This window comes from Globicephala melas, chromosome X, assembly GCF_963455315.2.
Source record: "Globicephala melas chromosome X, mGloMel1.2, whole genome shotgun sequence".
Taxonomy (NCBI): Eukaryota; Metazoa; Chordata; class Mammalia; order Artiodactyla; family Delphinidae; genus Globicephala; species Globicephala melas.
The window spans coordinates 107,751,478-107,768,269 of NC_083335.1; positions in this window are offsets into that span (position 1 = coordinate 107,751,478).

The window sequence follows — 16,792 nt, forward strand, 5'->3', positions numbered from 1 at the left end:
ACTGAGAAGGTGCTGGAGGTTGTCTGGGGACTTTGTTCTGTTCCTTAGAGGAAAATGCATGATGTCCTATCCATTAGGGATCTCCCAGAAGCAGATCCTGAGTCAAGGATTTGGGTATGAGTAGATTTTTGGGGAGAGGATTCCAGGTAGGCAGAAAAGGGAAAGGAGCCAACAAAAGATTAATGAACCAGTTATTGCTATGGGAAACTGGGGCACAATCCCACTGGAAACCCTCTAGAAAGAGTATGGAACACAATTCAGAATCGTCTGAATGACGGCAAGGAAGCTGAGGTATTTATCCCGTCTTAGTTGAGGGTCGCTCCCATGCACGAACTCCCAGGCATTTTCAGGAATTTTCCTAACTTCTCTGTGCTTCAGTCTCCTCATCTGTAAAATATGGTTACTACTAATTCCTACACTGGGATTGTTGTGAGAATTAAATGAGATGGTCTTTATAATGGGCTTAATATAATGCCTAGCGCATCCAAAGCAGTCACTAAATGGGGAGTTGGACGAAGAGGAGGGCTTGAGTGGGTTTGTAGACTAAGGGTATGGAGACTGCGTAAAGTGAGATGTTTACTGATAAACTTGGAAAATGACATCCTCAAGGGAGAGAAAGGGGATGGAGTCAGGAAGCAATAGCATTATATTCACTAGGGAATTCTGTTTAAAACTAATAATAATTTATCCTACTGTATTTTTTTTTAGAAAGAAGATGTTGTTCTGTGCGAGGGCTTCCTCTAGTTGTGGCAAGCGGAGGCCACTCTTCATCACGGTGCGTGGGCCTCTCACTATCACAGCCTCTCTTGTTGAGGAGCACAGGCTCCAGATGCGCAGGCTCAGTAGTTGTGGCTCACGGGCCTAGTTGCTCCGCAGCATGTGGGATCTTCCCAGACCAGGGCTCAAACCCGTGTCCCCTGCATTAGCAGGCAGATTCTCAACCACTGCGCCACCAGGGAAGCCCCAATCCTTTATAATTAGCTGTTTATGGGACTTCCCTGGCGGTCCAGTGGTTGGGACTCCACTTCCACTTCAGGGGGTGCGGGTTCCATCCCTGGCCAGGTAACTAAGATCTCGCATGCCACGTGGTGTGGCAAAAAGAAACCCAAAAAAACCCCAGCTGTTTATGGGTCTAAATTTCCCCACGAGACTCAACTCCTCCATGAACCGATACTTGTTGAGTTCAACCTACATGTCAGACACTGTTCTAGGCACTAAAGTCATGAACCAAGTGCCCTCACAAAGCTTATGGTGGAGTTGGAGGGAGACAGGCATAAATAAAGACATACATAAGAGGAAAGGCATTCATGAGCGCAGGAAACAAGAGGATGAGGGCACCAGAGTGGAGGATGACGATGATCAGGGAAGGCTTTGCTGATAATCTGACACTTGAGCAGAGACCTGATGAAAGTGGAGGAAGGGGTCATATGGATATCCTGGAAGGAGCATTCCAGACAGAGAAGATAGCGAAAATAAAAGCCTTGAGGCAGTAGGAGCATCACTGAAGAGTGTGAGGAAGAGAGTGGAGGCCAGTGGGGTGGCCAGTGGGGCTGGACTGGAGAGAGCAAGTGGGGAGCTGTCTGAGCTAAGGTCCAAGAGGTAGCAGGATGGTGAGGTCATGTAACACAGGGGTGGAGGGCGTGGGGGAGTGGGGTGGGAGGGGATCTCAAAGTCCAATGCACAATACAATCGCATGGGATGCTTTGAAAAATCCTGAATGCCAGGCTGCATCACAAACAAGTTTAATCCAAATCTGGGGGTGGGACCCAGGCATCAGATCCCCAGGTAACTGATGTGTGGCAAAATATGAGAACCACTGACCTAGGTCTTTGAAGGCCATTTTACAAACTCTGGCTTTTACTCTGGGAAAGAAAGCCATTGGAGGGTTTTGAGCAGAGAAAGGACATGATTTATAATTTAAAAGGCTCACTCTGGCTGCCTTATGTAGGGTAGACTAGAGGAGAGAGGTGAGTGACACAGCTAGACCAGTTAGGAGGCAAAACACTGTCTTAATGATTTTTTTGTATCCCCAGTGCCTGAGACATTACGGACATAAAATTAATATCCCGAAGACATTCCCTCTGCCTGAAACCTCTTCCCCCAGATACATGCACGGTTTATCACCATAGTTCCTTCATAGGGTTGCCAGATAAAATTCAGGATGTGCAGTTACACTTTAATTATGGATAAACAATGAAAAAGTTGCAGTACTGCATGAGACATACTCATACTAAAAAATTATTAGTTGTTTATCTGATATTCGAATTTAACTGGACACCCTGTAATTGTATTTGTTAAATCTGGCAACCCTACCTTTAGGACTTACTCAGAGAAGGCTCTCCCTGATTATCAAATATAAAAATGAAGCACCCTCCCTCCACAATTCTCTAGCTCCTTTACTCCACTTCATTTATTTTCAAAGTGCTGATCATTATCTGACATGATATACATTGACTTGTTTCTCACTTGTCTCCCCCACTAGAATGTGGGCTATCTTCAATAAGCGGTGCTGGGAAGACTGGACAGCTACATGTAAAAGAATGAAATTAGAACACTCCCTAACGCCATACACAAAAACAAACTCAAAGTGGAGTAGAGAACTAAATGTAAGGCCAGACACTATCAAACTCGTAAGAGGAAAACATAGGCAGAACACTCTATGACATAAATCACAGCAAGATCCTTTGTGACCCACCTCCTAGGGAAAGGGAAATAAAAACAAAAATAAACACATGGGACCTAATGCAACTTAAAATCTTTTGCACAGCAAAGGAAACCATAAACAAGACCAAAAGACAATCCTCAGAATGGGAGAAAATATTTGCAAATGAAGCAACTGACAAAGGATTAATCTCCAAATTTTACAAACAGCTCATGCAGCTCAATATCAAAAAAACAAACCACCCAATCCAAAAATGGGCAGAAGACCTAAATAGACATTTCTCCAAAGAAGATATACAGATTGCCAACAAACACATGAAAGGATGCTCAACAACATTAATCATTAGAGAAATGCAAATCAAAACTACAATGAGGTATCACCTCACACCGGTCAGAATGGCCATCATCAAAAAATCTACAAACAATAAATGCTGGACCGGGTATGGAGAAAAGGGAACCCTCTTGCACTGTTGGTGGGAATGTAAATTGATACAGCCACTATGGAGAACAGTATGGAGGTTCCTTAAAAAACTACAAATAGAACTATCATATGACCCAGCAATCCGACTACTGGGCATATACCCTGAGAAAACCATAATTCAAAAAAGAGTCAAGTACCAAAATGTTCATTGCAGCTCTACTTACAATAGCCAGGACATGGAAGCAACCTAAGTGTCCATCAACAGATGAATGGATAAAGAAGATGTGGCACATATATACAATGGAATATTACTCAGCCATAAAAGGAAACGAAATTGAGGTATTTGTAGTGAGGTGGATGGACCTAGAGTCTGTCATACAGAGTGAAGTAAGTCAGAAAGAGAAAGACAGATACCGTATGCTAACACATATATATGGAATCTAAGAAAAAAAAAGTCATGAAGAACCTAGGTGTCAGACGGGAATAAAGACACAGACCTACTAGAGCATGGACTTGAGGATATGGGGAGGGGGAAGGGTAAGCTGTGACAAAGTGAGAGAGTGGTATGGACATATATACACTACCAAACGTAAAACAGATAGCTAGTGGGAAGCAGCCGCATAGCACAGGGAGATCAGCTCGGTGCTTTGTGACCACCTAGAGGGGCGGGATAGGGAGGGTGGGAGGGAGGGAGACGCAAGAGGGAAGAGATATGGGAACATATGTATATGTATGGCTGATTCACTTTGTTGTGGGGCTGAAACTGACACACCACTGTAAATCAATTATACTCCAATAAAGATGTTAAAAAAAAAAAGAATGTGGGCTACAAGAGAGCAGGAATTCTGTCTTATTCATTGTGGCATCCATAGAAACTAGAACAGTGTCTGGCATATAGTAGATATTTAACAGATATTCATGGAAGGAAGGAAAGAAAGGAGGACTTGCGTGGTGGCGCAGTGGTTAAGAATCCGCCTGCCAATTCAGGGGACACAGGTTCCAGCCCTGGTCCGGGAAGATCCCATGTGCCACGGAGCCACTACGCCCGTGCGCCACAACTACTGAGCCTGCGCTCTAGAGCCCACGAGCCACAACTACTGAGCCCACATGCCACAACTACTGAAGCCCGTGCGCCTAGAGCCCATGCTCCACGACAAGAGAAGCCACCGCAATGAGAAGCCCACGCACCTCAACGAAGAATAGCCCCTGCTCGTCACAACTAGAGAAAGCCCACCCACAGCAATGAAGACCCAACACAGCCAAAAATAAGTAAATAAATATTTTTTTTTAAAAGAGGGAGTGAGCAAGAAAATGAATAAATACAGGAGAGAAGAAGAAGAAAAAATGGATGACACTACAGGTAAGTTTTCTGGAGGAGGAAAAGGAGTTTAGAAAGCTCAGTTCTGACTTTTTCCCTTCAAGGCATAGATGCTGAGGTTATCTGCTAAAATGGTAGGTGGCAGAGTTGGGCAGAAAATTCAATGAGAGAAACAAATGTTTAGAAAGTCACAGTAGGGAAATGGGAAAGTGAGTACAGAGAGGAAAACATAAAGAATGGTTAGAGTAAGAAGGACCTACCTGGGGTTGACAAGCATCATTTGCAATGAGGCTCACCTAGGTACACTCGCAGTTACCTCCAGTGGGGCCCAGGGGCCCAGAGGCCCAGGATTACGAAAAAATACACATAAAGCAGTTTGGGCAAAGGGTTGGGCTTTGAGAGGGCTGATGATCAAGGAACCCAGAAAACTGATTCTTAACATAAGATAACCTAAGATTCAGGCTGGGTTAGGAGGTGAGAGGACCTTGGGGAAAGTAACTAGACTTATACCAGATGAAGGGGCTGAAAACCAAATCTTGGTGCTTGGGGTGTAAAGTTAGGATACTGCAGTCAGACAGAAGAATTTGAGAGTAGGAATCATTGGAAGAGGTAAAGTGGTATCAGCAAGATTAACTGCTTGGCCTCTGAAGCTAGACTGTTGAAGTCTGAATCCCAACCCTGCCACTTATTAGCTATGTAACTTTGGACAATTTGTGTAATATTTCTGTGCCCAAGTTCCCTCAGCTATAAAAGAGGGATAATAATCGTACTTACCTCATAAATTATGTTGTGGTGATTAACTGAGTCAGTGTATGTGAAGTACTTAGAATAATTCATGGCAGGCAGTTTGTAAGTGTTAGCTATTATAACTACGGGTGTAGGTTGCTACCATTTAGTAGGAATGAAAGTGATTATAATACAGGAAGTTCACAATGAGATAAATAAATCAAATGTGCCAGACCAGTTCCATCTTAAGAAAAAGGCAAAAATAACTCCATGAAAAACTAAAGGAAAGAAAAAGTTGAAATAAAGGAGACATATAGAAAACAAACTTGAAAATGTCATTATCAGAACTGATCCATTCAAGACTTAGTTCTTGGATAACAAGTGTTGGTGAGGATGTGGACAAAAGGGAACTCTTGTGCTCTGTTGGTGGGAATGTAAATTGGTACAGCCACTATGGAAAACAGTATGAAGGTTCCTCAAAAAATTAAAAATATAACTAACATATGATCTAGCAATCTCATTTCTGGGGTACATATATGAGGAAATGGAATCACTATCTCAAACAGGTATCTGCACCCCATGTTCGTCACAGCATTATTCACAATAGCCAAGATATGGAAACAAGCTAAGTGTCCATCAAAAGAAGAATGGATTAAAAGAATGTGGTGTATATATACAGATCCAAAGAAGAAAATCAGCCTTTTGTGACAACAAGTATGAACTCTGAGGGCATTACGCTAAGTGAAATAAGTCAGACAGAGAAAGACAAATACTGCATGATCTTACATATATGTGGAATCTTAAAAAACCAAACTTATAGAAACAGAGAGTAGAATAGTGGTTTTCCAGGAGCTGGGGGGTTGGGGAAAATGGGGAGATATTGGTCAAACAATACAAACTTTCAGTTAAAAGATGAATAGGTTCTAGGGATCTAATGTACAGCAAGGTGATTATCGTTAACAATACTGTATTATAGGACTTCCCTGGTGGCACAGTGGTTAAGACTCTGCCTGCCAATGCAGGGGACAGAGGTTCGAGCCCTAATCCGGGAAGACCCCACATGCCATGGAGCAACTAAGCCTGTGCGCCACAACTACCGAGCCTGCGCTCTAGAGCCCGCGAGCCACAACTACTGAGCCCATGTGCCACAACTACTGAAGCCCACGTGCCTAGAGCCTGTGCTTCGCAACAAGAGAAGCCACCACAATGAGAAGCCCAAGCACCACAACGAAGAGTAGCCCCCGCTCGCTGCAACTACAGATAAGCCTGCACGCAACAACGAAGACCCAAACACAGCCAAAAATAAATTTAAAAATAAATAAAGGAAGGGTGTTTAAAAAAAAATACTATATTATATACTTGAAAGTTGCTGAGAATAGATCTTAACTGTTCTCAGTACAAAAAAAGTTAACTATAAGTAATTAGTAAGGTGATGGAAGTGTTAACTAACCTTTTTGTGGTAATCATTTCATAATATATACATGTATCAAATCATCACAGTTGTACACCTTAAACTTACACAGTGTTATATGTCAATTATATCTCAAAGCTGGAAGAAAAAGACTCAGTCTTTGGAACATTAGCAAATCTATTTCTTAAAGAAAAAACAAAATAAAAAATAATGCAGGGCATAAAGTACAAGATATTCATATTTCAATAATTATAATCACAGATGAGCTACTAAGAGCAGAGATTTTATCTTTTTCATCTTTGTATCTGTTGTGTATTTTACTAGTGTCTTATCAGATATTTGTTGAATCATTAATAAATAAATAAGTTCATCTGAAAGAGGAAGAAATGAAAGGAAGGAAAGAGGAACGGAGGGAGGAAGGAAGGAAGGTCTGTGTGAAAGCATCAGAGATGCTAAGGCAAGCAAAACTCTAAAAAAGGGAAAGCTGCAGAAAATTGAGCTGCTTTTTCCTGAGGGCAATTGGCAATTCTAGCCATAGGACAATAGGCTGAGAATACAGGCTCTTCCCAGAGAAACGACTTCTACTAAAAGGCAGAGAAACAGAGTTTTGATGGTCTAGGACCCCAGTGAGAAGGAAGGAACAGAGATCTGAGTTGTACACTTAACCAATTTTCCTCTCAAAATATCTGCTCAATTCTAAAGCTGCACAAGACAGGAGGCAAGAAGCTAAGCAGAAAGCCTCTAAAAAGCAAAGGCTTGCACTTAACAGTTTTTCTATGTGGAGGAGACTAAGAGCTTGGGATCAACAACAGTAGAAGCACCTCACAGAATACCTCAGGTTCCCAGTGAGAACCCCTGGGGGCTATACCTGAGGAGCATGAAGGAGACAACTGGTAGACACTTGAGAAAAAGCAACACAATCTTGAAGCCTCTTCTCTGATTAAATTAGGATAATCAGTCGCCGCCCCCACCCCCATCTGCATTGAAGAGAAAAAGATAAAACCTCTCTGGGGAAAAACAACATCATCCAGCCCCTCTAAAACTTTTCATACAGTATCTGACATTTAATCAAATACTATCAGAAGAGGCCCCAAATCAAGAGGAAAATGGATGATATTAATTGACACCTACAGATTATCCAGATTTACGAATTATCAAGCAAGAACTTTAAAATACCTAAGATTAATAACTTCTAGAAAAATAGCAGAAAAGAGAGAGAATGGATGAAAAGATGGAAAATGTCATCAGAGAAATGGCATCTATAAAAAGGAATCAAATGAAAATCCTAAAACTTAAAAATACAGTATTTGAAACTAAGAACTAAACAATTGCATTTAGCAAGAGAAAAGACGGCAAAAAAGAGGATTCATAGATCAGAGGACAGGTCAATAGAAAATATACAGACTGAAGCACAGAGAGAAGAAAAGAATGGAAAACACTAAAAGGAATATAAGACACATATGGGAAAAGTAAAATACCTAACACACAGTTGCAGAGAAAAGGAAAGACAGAATGGGGCAGAAAAAATATTTGAAAAGGTAATGTCTGAGACTCTTCCCAATTGATGAAAAGCACCAACCCACAGATTCAAGAAGCTTCGTATACCCTAGACAAGATAAACACAAAGAAAACCAAAGCTAGGCACATAATAAAACTTGTAAAACTTGTAAAAATCAAAGATAAAGACAAAACTTTAAAATCAGAGGTTAAGGTAAAACATTAAGATCTATAGCTAGCTTCTCTAAAGAAGTGATGGAACCCAGAAGGCAATGGAAGTGACACTTTTAAAGTACTGAAAGAAAATAACTGCCAACCTAGAATTCCATATGCAGTAAAATATTCCTCAAAAAATGTAAGTGAAATAAAGATGTTCTTACAGCAAACACTGAGAGAATTCATCACCAGCAGGCCTGCAGTATAAGAAATACTAAAACCAGTTTTTCTGGAAGGAAGAAAATCATCTCAGAGAGAAACATGGAAATACAGAAAGGAGTGAAGAACAAAAACAAGGTAAACATGAAGGTAAATAAATGAGTACTAAATACGTAAAATAATCAAAAGATTTTCTTGTGGAGTTTAAAATATATGTATAATTATGTTGCATGACAATAATATCACAAAAGGCAGAAAGGGAAGAAATAAAGTTCAACTCGTCTAAGATCTAGCATTGTCAGGGAAGTGGAAAAAGTAAAAAGGTACCTTAAACTAATAAATCAAAGCATGCCACAGTCTCTACAGAAACCATTAAATGAATAGCCAAAAGATATGTAACTAACAAGACAATCAAGGGGGGGAAATTGAGTAATAAGAAAATATTGATTACCCAAAGGAAGGTAAGAAAGGAGAGAAAAAGGATCACAAGAACAGGTAGATGAATTAGAAAACATATAGTAATATGGGAGAATATAAACTCAAATATATCAGTAATTGCATTAAATGTAATTGGTCTTAGTGGATTAAAAACTCAAATGCCAAGTATATGATGCCTATAAGAGAAACATTTTGATATGTTTCTCAATTTGTGTCCAATATAAGGACACAAAGTTTAAAATTAAAATTATTTTTAAAAGATATACCATGCAAACGACAACCAAAAGAAAGTTAGTATTGCTATACTGATATCAGAAAAATAGATTTTAAGGCAAAAAGCAATATTTGAGATTAAGAAAGATATTTTCTAACAATAAAGGGTTTAATGACCAGGAAGATATCAAAAGTCTATAGCCATATGAACCCAATAACACAGCTTCAAAATATGCAAACTAAAAATTGACAGAACTAAAAGAAGTAGATAGATCCATAATCATATTAAGAGAATTAAATTTAATTGGCCATTTATGCAGTATAAAAATGAGACCTTCAGAAGTAATATTTTACTTAAAACATTTTCCCAGTCTGTTCTTTTTCTTTGACTCTATATATGTATTACTTATATTCTGTCCTTTTTAATAGCTGTATGCCAAATACTACTGCTTTAAACTGAAAAATTAAATAACAGAAATACATTTAAGTGTCATGATAAACACTAAGAAGTATGATGCAATCAACTCAAATCAAGTGGTAGAATGGGATGAGAAGGAAGTGTTCTAATTTTATCAATTCTCAAAATAAAAGATTAACAGATATTTTCTGAAAAAAGGGAGGGTTAAAAGCATTATGTGAAGTTATAATTATAAAGCTAGCCACCGAAACAAATATATAAACATTTCATTTCCAATTATCAGAATAGACTCACACACAAAAAAAACAAGAAATAAAACTGACCAAACAATAAAGGATTTTTTAAAGATATAAAAACAAGCAACTATGACCAAAAATAAGATGGATGGACTTCTGCTTCTGCTAATAACAGATTAGGTAATTTTTGGACACACTCTCCCACTAAGAACCACTAGAAAATTATAACAAAATATTTTTTTAATCTGCCCAAAGGCCTCACAATGTTAACAAGGTAGAGAAGTATTACCTGGACAGGATGCAGAGGAGAACGGATGCCCAGAGAAATGAACCCTGTGTGTAGAGTCTCTACTCCTGGGAATGTTTGATGGTCCTGGAGGGACAAGTGAGGGGCTGAGAGGTTAAGCAATAATTCAGTCAACCTGGTGGAGCTAAAGGAACAGACACTGGTGTCTGGGAGCCACCAAGAAAGTCTGGGGCAGGGGGAGGCATTGGTCATTCTTCCTTACTCTGGGTTGGATCTCCAAAGGTCTGTACCCTAAAATCAGTGTGACCAGAAAGTACATGGACTGCAACGGGAACTGCAGGTCATCTTCTAATCCCTGCAATCCCTGAAATTGGACAGAGGTGATCAAAATTGCTAGTGCCTCTGGGCATCTGGCAGAAACAAATGGGAATCCTCTCTGGAGGAAAATAGCATCATCTTGGGCTTCAAACTATTTCTACAAACAATTTTTCAAATACAATGTCTAAAATGCAAACAAAAGCAGACAGGCTGGAGACAAGACAACGTGAATTAAGAGCAGCAGGAAAAAAATACATAAAAATAGAATAACAAGGGAGGAGGTTAAGAGTTACGAGACAAACACTTTAAATAAACATGCTCACCAAATTCAAAGAGATAAAAAGCAACTGCAGCAGAGAAAAAGAAACTATACAAAAGAATCAAGGTCCTTCTCCCCGCATGAAAAATCTACATGTTAAATCCAAAAACAAGTGGACATTCTTTGTAGCACTGGTATATAACATTTTTGATTCACTTATTTAACAGGCGTATATTGAGCTAGTTTTCTGTATAAGCCACCATTAGATGCTGAGGGAGATAGGAAGATAAATAAAACACTGGTACCCTGCTATCAAACGACTTTATAGCTCATGGCTGGATTTATTTATCATACATGTTATTCTATTCAAAATAGCACTGACTGGCAATGCCTTGAGGCTCTATTTTGTTTTTCTAAAGGCAAAGAAAAAGGAAAACGTTTTGATGCTTAAATGGTCTGGTCCTAAATATATTCTGTGGGGAAGTTTCTAAAGATGGATGGATGGGAGGCCATCATTACCGTGGTGTGTACGAGGGCTGATCACCTGAATCTGGAATGGCGAGAGATGTGCCACAATCATTCATTCCCCACAGCACAATGGCTTCCGTCTACGTATTATGATCACAAAGGACTTCATGTCAGCACCATCCTTCAGCCCATATAAGAAGCACAAGAAACTTGGTCCCATCTATATTTGAAACTGTATTGATTTGGGGGCTGCTGAAAGCAATATATTTCTTTTCAATTTCTCTAAAACAGGAAACTGCCCGGGCCTCCTGGAGAAAAAAACCTATTCTCAATGCCGAGAGGACACTTGAATTAAAGTGTAAGTTACTTAACTTCCATGATAAATATCCCTCATAGCAAATATGGCCTTGAAAAGTTTCCATTTGGAGCCTGGGAGGGAACAACGTCATTTCTTAAGTGTGAACTTCTCTAAGGCGGAGTCATGAACAAAGGGGATGAAAGCTGGTCTCTTAAAAGACGACACATCCTACAAATTCCCTTTATTAAAGGGCTAAGGAATGTTGAATATCCGTGTCCTCCTATACTGCTCTCCTGATCTATATTCCTGAATAACCGGGTGTCCCAAGGGTATAATTCAAGGTAACACCTCTTAGGTGGCCAGGTAGTTGTTGGGTGCGTTACTACAGACGCATTCCACTTCCAGGGTGAATCCATAACCATGGCTCCTAAATGTGTGCAATTATAATGATCTGGGTGATTGTGTGTGGTTCTAACGATACGTGCGAAGCCAAGCCAAAAGGTTATCCAAGATCATAACAAAACAACATAGTGTCCTAAAATAAAACACACATGAGCAAAAAATTGGTGGTTTTATACTTAGAATCACAATCCTTGCTACCGCCACCATACTTAAAACTGAGGGAAATATTGTTCTGGACGATTTCAATGGCTCAAGGTGCTGTTTCCCAGGTCTTTCCATTTTCATGTAAGGTGGTGACTAGAAATGTCAGGTGGGTCCTACCTAGTACACATTGTTCTCATAACAATATTGGGGGCAGTGGCTTTCAATTCAGGGTTTGTAAAGATTTTAAAAATTAAGTACTGAATTCACAATACAGGATAAACTCAGCTTGGTTAACAGTTAATCATATCGCATAAACAAGCAACTATAGCTATTGGGTGTGAATAGTCACAAAGAGGTTCAGAGGGATTCTGGTTTAACTACCAATCCTTTCTCACAAGGAAATGGATGAAAACACTTCCCATCTGCTTCTGCAATTCACTTCCTCTATCACCATGTTACTGGTGCATTGTCCACAAATACATTTCTGTACTGCCCAATGCTGGTCCACGTCAGACTGGTCCCGCCCTTATGTCAGAGGTGATACATATTGCATTTGAAAACTATTCTCACTTTCCAAATAGTAACTTATCAAAGTTCAATATTTAAAATTCACAGCCTTCATCAAATACATTTCTACTGCTTCGTTTCCATCGATATTTGCTAGTGCACAGATCTGTCCAAGTGAAAGACATGAAGGTTATAACTATTCTGCAGTATAAATGAGTTCTATAATACCCTCTGCCAAGTGCCTGCAAGACAAAGCATCCTACAGTTGTGTCTGCAGGGGTTCCATAGACCTATCTTCAGGCGGGAAAAGAAAAAGACTTGGCAAGTTTGATCTAAAACCAGGTCTTGAGAAAAATTTTAAAAAGCATTTGTCAAACTAGGGCGCCTGCTGGCCGCTGGTGAGGAACTGTGACCCCCAAGGAGACGGGAGGAACCCCAGAGTGAACCGGTAGGACGTAGGGGGACCGAGGGGGGAGGAGAAGTGGAGGCCAGACAGGATCGGGGTCCCTGAGGCCGGGGAGATCAGGAGAGGCAGGTGGGAGGGGCCATGCAGGAGGAGCAGGAGAGGAGCAGAGGGTGATTGCCCCGCCCACTCGGGCACAGGGAGCCTGCTGAGCTCCCAGGCTGGTCCCCTGCCCTCCAAGGGCCCCCCTTCCCCCGCCCCCACCGCCTGCAGTGGTCCTGGAGGCATGGGAGGGAGGCCCAGAAGATCAGGAGAGGCGGGCGGGAGCGGCCGTCCCAGGCTCCAGACCGAGAGCAGGAGAGGAGAGGAGGGCAGTTGCACCGCCCACTCGAGCCCAGGAAGCCTGCTAGGCTCCCAGGTGAGGTCCCCTGCCCTCTGAGACCAGGGCTGGGGGACACGCCTGGGCCCCATCTGTTCCTTGAGCCTAAGCCCCACCCACCCAAAGCCTCAGGGCCTTTCCAGCCCTGTGGATCCTGAGCATTGTCCCCGCCCACCACCCAAACTTCGCCCTTGCTTAGGCCCCGCTCTCCACAGCCAAGGCCTCCCCTCCCCCATCACCCTTTTTTTATTTCTTTTCCCTCCTCTTTTTTACTATTGTGGTACTGATGTACCTTCCGGTTGTTGATTCAGCTATATTTTTATTTTTACATTCTTTCTAACATATCTGTTAGTTTCCTAGTCTAATTTTATTTTTTACTTTGTTATTGTCCTTTTTTTTTTTTTTTTTTTTTTTTTTGCTGCCCGGGGTGAGGCGGAAGCTCCTGCAGTGGGAGCTCCGAAGTCCAAACCACTGGACTAACAGAGAACCTCAGACCCCAGGGAATATTCATCAGAGTGAAGTCTCACAGAGTTCCTCATCTCAGCACCAAGACCCAGCTTTACCCAAAAGCCTACAACAAACTCCAGTGTTGGAATCCTCAGGCCAAACGAGTAAAACAGGAACACAATGCCACTAATTAAAAGAAAAAATGAGACAGCAAAGAAATATGTCACAGATGAAGGAGCAAGGTAAAAACCTACAACACCAAATAAATGAAGAGGAAATAGGCAGTCTACCTGAAAATGAATTCAGAGTAATGATAGTAAAGATGATCCAGACTCTCAAAATGGAAGCATGGATTGAGAAAATACAAGAAATGTTTAACAAACATCTAGAAGAACTAAAGAACAAACAGAGATGAACAACACAATAACTGAAATGAAAAATACACTAAAACCAATCAATAACAGAATAACGGAGGCAGAAGGACGAATAAGTGAGCTGGAAGACAAAGTGGTGGAAATAACTGCCGAGGAGCAGAATAAAGAGAAAAGAATGAAAAGAATTGAAGACCGTCTCAGAGACCTCTGGGAAAACACTAAATGCACCAACATTCGAATTATAGGGGTCCCAGAAGAAGAAGAGAAAAAGAAAGGGTCTGAGAAGATATTTGAAGAGATTATAGTGGAAAACTTCCCTAACATGGGAAAGGAAATAGTCATCCAAGTCCAGGAAGCACAGAGACTCCCATACAGTATAAACCGTAGGAAAAACACACCAAGACACATATTAATCAAACTAACAAAAAATAAATTCAAAGACAAATATTAAAAGCAGCAAGGGAAAAACAACAAATAACATACAAAGGAATCCACATAAGGTTATCAGCAGCTTTTTGAGTGTAAACTCTGCAGGCCAGAAGGGAGTGGCAGCATATACTTAAAATGATAAAAGAGAAAAACCTACAACCAAGATTACTCTACCCAGCAAGGATCTCATTCAGATTCGACAGAGAAACTAAAATCTTTACAGACAAGCAAAAGTTAAGAGAATTCAGCACCACCGAACCAGCTTTACAACAAATGCTAAAGGAGCTTCTCTAGGCAGGAAACACAAGAGAAGGAATAGAACTACAAAAACAAACCCAAAACAATTAAGAAAATGGTAATAGGAACATACATTTCGATAATAACCTTGAATATAAATGGATTAAATGCCCCAACCAAAAGACCCAGACTGGCTGAATGGATACAAAAACAAGACCCATATATATGCTGTCTACAAGAAACCCACTTCAGACCTAGCGACACATACAGACTGAAAGTGAAGGGATGGAAAAAGATATTCCATGAATATGGTAATCAAAAGAAAGCTGGAGTAGCAATACTCATATCAGATAAAATAGACTTTAGGGCTTCCCTGGTGGCGCAGTGGTTGAGAGTCTGCCTGCCGATGCAGGACACACGGGTTTGTGCCCCGGTCCGGGAAGATCCCACATGCCGCAGAGCGGCTGGGCCCGTGAGCCATGGCCGCTAAGCCCGCGCGTCCGGAGCCTGTGCTCCGCAACGGGAGAGGTCACAACAGTGAGAGGCCCATGTACCGGAAAAAAAAAAAAAAAAAGTAGAATCTACAGACCTTGGTAACCAATGAAATATGAGGAAGTGAGGGAGGAGTGTGGAGGACTAAAGGATGAGCGCTAGCGTTCTGGACTGTACGTTGAGTTGGCTAAGGGAACCATTCATCCAGAGAGGAAACACTCCACGAGGAGTCTGCTGGCTGGAGGTGATGATGTATTCGTGGGGATTGAGGTGCCTGGATTATATCCAAGGGAAGTCGGCCAGATAATAGTTGTGAACAGCTATGAGTTGCCAGTATATCAAAGCACAAAATGAAACAATGTTCAAATTAAATAAAGCTGTTTACTTTTAGACTTTTTAAAAATAACAAAAGTAGTTTTAGTTTAATCAGCTACTTTTCATAGAACAGTGCATGACATCCTCCCACTCCTCCCTGGCCTAATAATGTGTGCCCAGCCCCGTTCCAAATCAACAGCATCAGAAAAGAAAAAGGAGAATAGGAAGGGACACTATCACAAACATTATCTGTGATAGGGACTTCCCTGGCGGTCCAGTAGTTAAGAATCCACCTTCCAATGCAGGGGACGCAGGTTCGATCCATGGTGGGGGAGCTAAGATCCCACGTGCCACAGGCTACAGAGCCCACTCGCCACAACTAGAGAGCCCACAGGCTGCAACTACTGAGCCCATGTGCCACAACTAGAGAGAAGCCCGCGTACCGCAACTAAGACCCGATGCAGCCAAATAAATAAATAAATAAAATTATTTGTGTTAAAATACACCTAGTGATAATTATAGTGACTGAGGTAGGTGCTCTTTCTCAAAGCACCTGTTCTGGAGTTGGCTACTACTTTGCTCCTTCTTCTCTACAAATATACATGGACATGTGGAGATGTTCTATCTTTACCCTCAAGAGAGAACCAGGTTGGTGACTGCAGTGAAACATAGGCAAAGTGTGGAGTCAACTAGAGTTAATGTTTTCAATTTTAAGCAACCACACAGGTATATTACATTAAGAACCTAAGTAATTTATGTATATTGAGCCCTAACTAAAACATATCAAATGCTATTATATGTTAAAATGCAAATAAGTCATGTGGGTTTTAAAAGATAAAAACAAAGTTAACTCTAGCAAATTTAATTTAAATGATTAAGTAATAAAAGACAGAGATTATAGAAAAGGTGGAAACTTGAAAACTATTTTTTTTACAGAGTACCCTATAAATGCACATGCAATATACCAAAAAAAATCAGCTATAGAATTACAGATAATTTTTATTTTTATTTATCCTTTCCTATATTGTGTAACTATTAAATAATGAGCATGTATTGCTTTTTTAAACTAAAGCGTTAAAAATGTTAAGGCTATTTTCCCTAATAAAAAATAAAAGCATTTTAAAATACATTTTTAAGTATATTCTGAACTGAAAACCTAAGATCGTGCAGACATCTGTCCCTAAAACAGATGTTTGCCCAACTGCCTCCGTGCTGCCTAAAATGCAGCCAAGTGGCATCCAAAGTGATGTCAGTCTTGGTGACAAACATCGGGCTTATGCAGAGCTGGGGGGCTAACAGCTTGCTCATATGTGACTGCAATATAACAGAGAGAGATGGGAAATTTGGCCTAAACAGGGA